The following is an 8,586-nucleotide window of genomic DNA, read 5'->3' as shown; positions in this document are numbered from 1 at the left end:
AGTGACTCCAGCGAAAGTGTAGCTCTGTGCTGTTATCCTTATGTTATATTTAGAGCAAATGTTAGAACTACATCTGAAATAGTATTGTTATCGTATCGTCCTTGTTTTAAACAGACCTTAATAGTGCACAAATAGAATTGGACACTTCATTGTGGACTGTATGATACTTTTATGATGTTTTTATTATTTTGCATCCTAGGTAAGATTTTTGTATTTAAAGTAAATAGATAAAAAATATATTAATATTTAATTAATGGCAAAATTTTCATTTTAACCCTCAATGTTTAATCTAGCAGTGTTTATTCTACATGATTTATCTGTTTATCTGTTATCATTATTGTGTTAAAGGATTAGTTCACCCCAAAATGAAAATTTCCTAATAATTTACTCACCCCAATGCCATCCAAGATATCCATGTCTTTCTTTCCTCAGTGGGAGAGAAATTATGTTTTTTGAGGAAAACATTTCTGGATTTTTCTTCTAACAATGGACTTCATTGGTTACCATCGTTTTTAAGTCCAAATCAATGCAGTTTCAAAAGTCTGTGAAGTGTTTAGACGGACTGTACGCGATCACAGCTGAAGAAGAGGTTGTTATCTAGAGAAACGATAGGTCATTTTCAAAAAAAATTTATCATTTATAGACTTTTTACCTTCAATAGTTGGGATTGAGCTGATCAACAAACGGACAGGGAACTACGTCATCACGTTGAAAGGTCACGCCGGCGCCGGAAGAAGTTTTGAACAATATAATAGTTTTAGTTGAGGAACAGGAAAAGTATTCTTGCCTCGTGTCATTGGAAGTAAAAGTCATAGCACTTTTAGCACTACTGGTCACTTCACCTTTGGCAAAAGCACATGCATAATCACATTATCCCCAGTACACCAGGTAGAACAGTGCACTAACCGAAGGGAAAGCCTGTCGGAAGCATCCGGGTCAACGACCTTGTTCAAGGGCGTAATAATGATGTAATCTCAGTATCTCTCCAGTTCCTTGGGTCATTTGAGCCTGCGACCTCTGCGTTAGCATCACACACACTTACTGAATGAAGAATATGAGGACAATAAATAAACATTGCATTGTAAAAACACCATTGAGATACACGCATCTTTTATTTGTTCTCGTTAAAAACAATCAATCTGAGGTGACGTTGATGTAAAGTCCTTTAATGGCACCCTATAAAAATCCTTCATGTTAATGAACCGAGGCTTTGCGCTTCAGTCTGCAGTGAGAGCGTCTGGGAAACTGGGAAAACACGGAAAGGGGAAGAACAGCTACGTCAATGTAGATCAACTGAAGCAAACTCTCCCCCACGCTAAACACGTCAAAAGAACAATGTAATGTTTTAAACACTTTACATGATACAGAAATGGCCTTGCCGCAGGTTTTGCACGGCTGGAAGCTTTCCTGACACAAAGCTGGAGATACTGGGAAAGCGAAGCCGCTGCGAGTCATGAGTGGGAGTGATTTCTACGAGGCGACTGGCCTGGAAAAGAAAAGAGGAGAGGAGACAGATATATAGTGGTTTCGATACAATGGGGGAATGTTTGTGCTTCACGAGTGAATAGAAAGAGCTCATGAAAACATCATGACGATTTAGGGAGAGGATTGTTTTAGAGAGCATGTAGGATTGAACGCCTGCATCTCTGCCAGCAAGTGCTTAGTCTTCTCAATACACAATAAAAATGACACCAAAATCAAATGTATTACGGGCTCGAGTCCTTATAGTGCCATTTATGAGCCGTCAAATCATTGCTAACAGCATTTCGCAGATTCAAATAACTATACCGTATGAAAGCCATTTTATAACCAAATTATAGGGTAAACATTGGAAATGCTTTGAAATCATCTTTGTCTTTCACCTCACAACCTGCCATCTTTCGAGCATCTCTTCCAAAATGAGTGTTTATTAGAATTTGAAGTGATTTTGAAAGTCTATTCTGTGCATTTAAAGCTTACATCTTTTCAGTGGTTCCCTTAAAATCACTATGAAATCAAAATGACCCTGTTTGTGGTCTTCCCTGGTTTTAATGACTGCCATAGTCAATGATATATGTATAAATTCAAACATAAAATGTAAATACTTGCATCACTTTTGATACTGACAAATAAATTAACATTTAAAATGGTTTAATTCATATTCAAAAAAATGTGTTTTTATAAAGGAAATTTAAATGTTGCATTAGAAGATGGCTTATTAATGTACTATTTTATCTTTATAAATTACAGTTAAAAGTGATTAATTCAACTATTATTTTGAGTTAATAAATTGATAAAGATATCTTTCATCAAACTGTATCAACTTTACTTCTAAAACAACGACGTCACTAAAAGCATCTTTCTCCACTAGCAGTCACTCAAAAGTAGCCGAGTTATACTGTAGCTGATGAAATAACTTTTTATCGGAATATAACTTTATCTGAAGACCTACATTTTGCTCGGCACCAATCAGTCAGTTAAATCAGCAACTACTCATTTAAAGTAAAATAAATGGGTCACAGCCATCCAGACTTTCTTAGTATAAAAAGATGTATTTTCCCCAGAACTGTACAGCACTTAAGAATGGAAATCTAGTTAAAGCATTGAAGACGGTTTAATTCAGATCAAATCTTGACAAAAACTCCATTATGTGGCTCACTATCACTTCTAGAAAGCCGTTTGAAGGCAACCAAAATTGACATCAGCACATGTTCCCTTAATTCTAATGTCAGTGAACCGGCGACATTAATATTGAAAGGATCGAGGTTATTGAGAGTGAGATGAATGAAATGAAAAGGTACACCGTGTCTGAAACTCAAGTGGCAGAAATGAAAGAAACAAACTGTTTTTGTTTCATTTGGATGAAGAAAGCATTTAATTGCCATGCCGAACGCAGTTTTTGCTGGAATTGCATAGCGGCGAGTGACTTCCGGTAAGATGCTCTCAACATCCGTTTAGTAATTGTCATCAGCTAGACGACGTTACTGGTGATGGCAAATAGTGGAGGCTCAGGTAGAATTTGTGCTGTTAAAGGCCGTCACAACAGCTACAAAAAGCAACAACAAAAAAAAAACTTCTGGAACGTGAGTGTTACAACCACAAGCCAAGAGTGGTTAAATGGTTAAATGCCCAAAACCATTTAAATTGCACAGGATGCCATCCGACGATGAGGGCAAAAGACAATCGTAGCACTTAATTTGAAATGACCACCCCGTAACATCCATGTATGCTCATTCCACTTTATGGACAGACAACCAACAATGGGAAATCCATATCCTGAACTTTGGCTTGGGTATGATCGTCCATTAAGAAAGAAGAGAAGACGACGAACTTGTCTGGAGGAAGGTGAGACTATTCATTAACGTTATTTACAAGGCTAACGTGCGGGTCTGCACAATTAATCGAAATGTGGCTTACACTCTCATAAAATAAAGTACATAATTGTACCTTTAGGGGTACAATGGCTTGTCACTGGGGCTGTACCCTCAAGGGTACAATATTGTACCTTAACATTTAAAAGAAACGGTACATCTATGTACCTTTTAATGCTTTTTGACCCTCAAAAAGGTACATATATGTACCTTGAGGTCCAATAATAAGCCCTATGGGGTACGTTAGTGTAGATTGTACCTTGGGGGACAGAAATGGACTCCTACTGTACCCCTATTTCTGACAATGTATGATACCGATACTGTGTTTTAAGTACCAAGTTCTCATGATGTGTGCTTAAACATCTTTAAGAAAACAGTGTTCCCTTCAGCACTTCAGTATGTTAATTTGTAGCATAAGGTTGTTCATTTAAAAAATGACTCCAGGGAGGCCTGAAGAAGAGAGTCATGCCCCATGTAATCAAATGCTGATGACCACGGCTGTACATCTAAAAACTTTGCCTCTGTTGGAACACAATGGGAAGACCACATCTTGGATGAGCATTGTTATATCAAGAGACAACACAGTGTAACTTATGTAAACCAGTCAACGCAGTGTGATATATTCAAGCATCCTATTCTGATGAACGACTCTGACTCAAATCTGTACGCTGGCTCCCACTCCACACATTTCATTCCCTTAGCTGTTCTGCATCCCCATGCGAATGTGGCATACCAGCCTGAAGTCGAACAGCAAATCTTGCTCACACTAATGAAGCTGAAATTATACCTTTTGATAGAAGACCTAGCCATTCGATTTTGTATATCAGTGAGTCAAGTGAGCAGGATCATTTCTCTTTGGATCAACACCATGGTTGTAAGTAGTAAGTAAGTAAGTTTTATTTATATAGCACCTTTCACAGGTATAAGGCCACAAAGTGCTTCACAACAAAACATTTATATCATAAAATACACACAAAAAAAGCATAGACAGAACATGATCATATCAACCCACAAGCAGCTAATTAAAAGCCTGAACAAATAGATGAGTCTTTAGTCTGCATTTGAAGGCATCAACAGAGTCAATAGAGCGCATAGATGGTGGGAGGTCATTCCACAACCTAGAAGCAACAGCCTGAAAAGATCGGTCACCTCTTGTACGATAGCGAGTGCGTGGAACCGTCAGCAGACTCAGGGGTATAGCGCTGAATCTGTAGTCTTGAAGGATCTGAGACCACGGCTCCCCAAAAGACACAATAAGGGCCACAACACCAGAGGCATTTAAGCAATACTATCACAATGTTACCTGTATCTTAGACTGCAGTGAAATCCAAAAACCAAAGAACCTTGACTCAACGTCGGAATCAAAAAAACGTACCAAGTGCAAAACATGTAAAAAAGGAACTAATATCAAATGGTTAATTATTAATGGTTAATAAATGATACATTCAAAATGGTTTTGAAAACTTGCCTTGACACATTGCCAGAACTGTTTTCCTCCTAAATGGCAGGATCTATACACTTTAAAAAAAAAAAAAGAAAAAAAATCTGTTAACCTTCATACCAGTCCTTTAGGCTTTTCTGACAATATGTAGGTATTTGCCATTCAGTTTGATTCATCCGGCAATGAATTCATCCACATCTCTAGGAAGCATCGCAGCGAAGTAAAAGCCTCTGAGACACGTAACCTGCTCTGTTAAATACTCTGCGTCATATGGTACATTTATCAGAATGTGTTCCTTTGGTGACCAGACAAGTGGTTTTGCCATTCTCAACCCAGTACAAAACCGGCCTAAGTGTATCTGTCTGTAGAAACCCCTGACTCCGTTCCTCTGTAATTCAGGCTTCCATCAACCACTTTGATGTCTCTGTAACTCACAGTGAAATGGTCAGGTAGAGAGGTGGTGTTGTTCTTAGGGATAGGGCACTTTATTTCCAGAAGATCCACACCATGTATTCTGCCATCAGGGCTTGCAGACCCTGGCTCTGGTGCCCGAGAGGGACACCTGTAGACCAAGAAGGTTTTGAGCTATTACCTCTTTCTCACTCCCATACTTTGTAGCCGCATTACCCCTGAAAGATAGGGAAGAGATGCTCTCTCATGAATTTATCAGGATTTTTTGTTGCTCGTACTTGTACGCCTTTAGCTGAACTAGCAGTGATCCGTATCTGTCTTGCACTATCCCAAACCTCTGACAAGCTCTGATTTTGTGTTTGAATCTCCAGTACAGCTGCCTGGTCTAGTTGCTGTAAAATGCTTTACATTTACTGCAAGTCAAAGTCTCCCCATGTGTCTGGTGGAGTTCTACACTATCGGTTTCATCTTCCTGCTCTGGTACATTTGCATTGTAGCACTTTTCCAAAAGACTATTTTTTTAGTTCAAACAGAGCTTGAAGAACTGACTCTCCCCCTGAAGTCATGATGTGTGTCATAGCATGGTGTCGATGCTAGCCCTTCTCCCTCCCTCGCTGATGACGCACCATATACTTCCTCAGCTCTGTGATGTCTAAATGTTTTCTGGTTCAAAACATTGATTTGTTTCTGTTCATGATTTCTTCCTGTCCCAGCGTTCCATCTGTCACACCCCTGGCCACTGCATTCTGCTCCTTTATTACTTATTGCACAGTACATCACCATTAGCACACGAAAAAAAAATTCAAGCTAAAGAATTTTATTATAATTTGCATTTATTATTGTTTAAATATTGCTGTAAAAATGAATTCTTCACGTTGAATCCCGCTGCACATACAGACTATTTAAATGTATTTGCTGTATGTTAAGACTGGCAGTGTTGCTCTAGTTATAAAAACCCACCGTCCACAACACAGCAGCATCACGACGACAAGACCCAGCAGGGCCGGCAGGAGCATCAGCTGTTTCTACTACTCTGTTATTGTGTACCATAACCCACGCAACGTGACTGGGTTTATGTATAGTCTGACTCGGCTCTACCTCCACTTTTAAGAATGTGAACTGATGATGATTATGGCAAACAATTCATCCAATTTTATTACTGTGTAAGTAATTGTATGCTTCCGTGCTTTTATAATGTCTAAGCTCCTCGCCGTCGACACCCTCAAACAAAACAAGATAATTGAATATGTTAACGTATGTGACTGATGGCCATTGTGTCATATAATCAATCCAGGATTGCTTGGCGCTTGTCAACTTTGTAGGATGAGGGACCGACAAAGTTACTGTTTACGGTCTTCGTTAAAGCTGCAGTCCATAACTTTTTTTAGCCCAAATACATTTTTGAGCAAGTACATAACCAGCCAGTGTTCAGAACTCTCTGCTTGCCGTCGCCCGGTTCAAAACGGTAAGCTTGTAATAATGTTTTTAATTCCAGTGGTACTAGTGGATTTCCGCGGGAAATTCAAGCATGTCTTTGCGTCATTATGTCACATCTGTCCACATAAAGAAGGTGTCACGGCTAGTCGGCTATGAGTGTGAGGATGCTGGAGGTGGAGATTTATAGCCTTTTCTCACAGCACTTGATATAATTAAACATGTCAATTTGATGGTGGATCCAGAAAGGTTCAAACGACAATCACCAGGAGATTCACCCGTTGTAAAACGCAAAAGACTTCGGACTTCGGAGTGGCTACAGAAAAAAAAGAGACTGTAACCGGACCCATGCGAAAACAAGGAGAATATCGGAAGGGCATTAAATGTAGTCACGCAATGCTGATGTTGTTAACATTAACAATTTGAGAACAAAGTATAATTTGCACGGTTTGACGTGATATGGTAAGTGATCGTTAGATTTAATCAGCCTTAAATTTCCCTTAGTTGGTCAGAACAAAAGTGGATGTTAATTGTTCAGAACATTTTCCAGTGAAAATTCTTATGTTGGTCATACTTTCAAAAAGTAGAATCTGTGATTGCGAATGAGGCACAACCCACGTAAAGTTGATCATTCCACGATTAACTGTAATTGCAGATTTCGAACAGAGATGGCGACAAAGAGGAAAAACTACGGACTGCAGCTTTAAACAGTCTTGCCCGTGCTGAGACCGCAAACTAATGTTGCCATTGCTTGTTGCCATTATGGACATTAAAATGAAGTAACACAGATTACAACCTTCGTTTCAGAGCTGTCCAATAACGCCAACCTAAACGCATGAAGCTGCGAACCGGACGTTTCGAGCATCCTGCCTACGTGCACACGCAAAGCATAATGGGTAGTTTCGTGTCCCATGAAAAAGGTGAATATGTATTGCCCTCAGTTTAGTTTGTCTTCGTTTGGTGTTGGTTGGTTGGTTGGTTACCTTCCTTTGTGGATATCATTATTTTACTTTATTTGTATAATAAAGTAACTGCTGCATTTAGATCCGCTTCACCTGCCTCCTCCTCCTCCTCCTTCTCCTCCTTCTCCTCCTCCTCCTCCTCCTCTCCTTTTTCTTCTTCTTTAGCCGAAACAATGAGTCTATTTAAATATTTACGAAAATTAATGAAATCACCCCAACAATAACATACTGCTCCACTGAAGGAAAGAGCAAGAACAGCGTGGATTCATGAAGTGCACAGGATATTTGTATGCAAAGAGTTAAAAGTTTGGATTCCTGCGGAGTCTGAGTATTGATAGTGTCCAAAAGAGAAGAGCATATGACCTATAAAAAGGACTCTGACTCACACTCTGGCTTCAGGGATTCTGTCTAATTAACATTTTAATTAATACGAAATATTGTTAACTGAGGGCCATTCTCTGAGCCTCGACTCAGACTGGCTAATTAAAGATGTTTTCACTCAACTCATGGCCTAAAAAGTGCAGTGAAAGAGAGAGAAATATGACACCCATCCTACAGATTGACACGCAACCGAGGACTGCATTTCACAATGTCAAAACATCTCGTTTCAGCTCAACTTTCTAATGTTTCAGCTGTTCTTTGTTCTTTGTTTAAATCTAAAGATGCAAATCATTCTGGCAGATGATTGCATGAATATGTCAGGTTTATTCTTAATTGTTAGGCCATAATTATATACAAAACCTCTGTATTTATTTGTCTTTGCACCAAAATGAGTCATCACTTACTGTTTAATGACACGTTCAAACCAACCCACAATCACCTCCATTCTGATGCTAATCCTGACACTCATGTGATCTGATTTGTATTCATAAATAAGAGCACATTTTAGTATGTTAAGATCAGTGTTGGACGTCACACATTACAAGTAATGTAATAACAAGTAAAAGTCTGACTGGCTTCACGCCGGGCAAATCTTTGCCTCCACGTC

This window comes from Leuciscus leuciscus (genome assembly GCF_965113295.1).
Source record: "Leuciscus leuciscus genome assembly, chromosome: 11".
Taxonomy (NCBI): Eukaryota; Metazoa; Chordata; class Actinopteri; order Cypriniformes; family Leuciscidae; genus Leuciscus; species Leuciscus leuciscus.
This window is presented reverse-complemented; position numbering follows the sequence as displayed.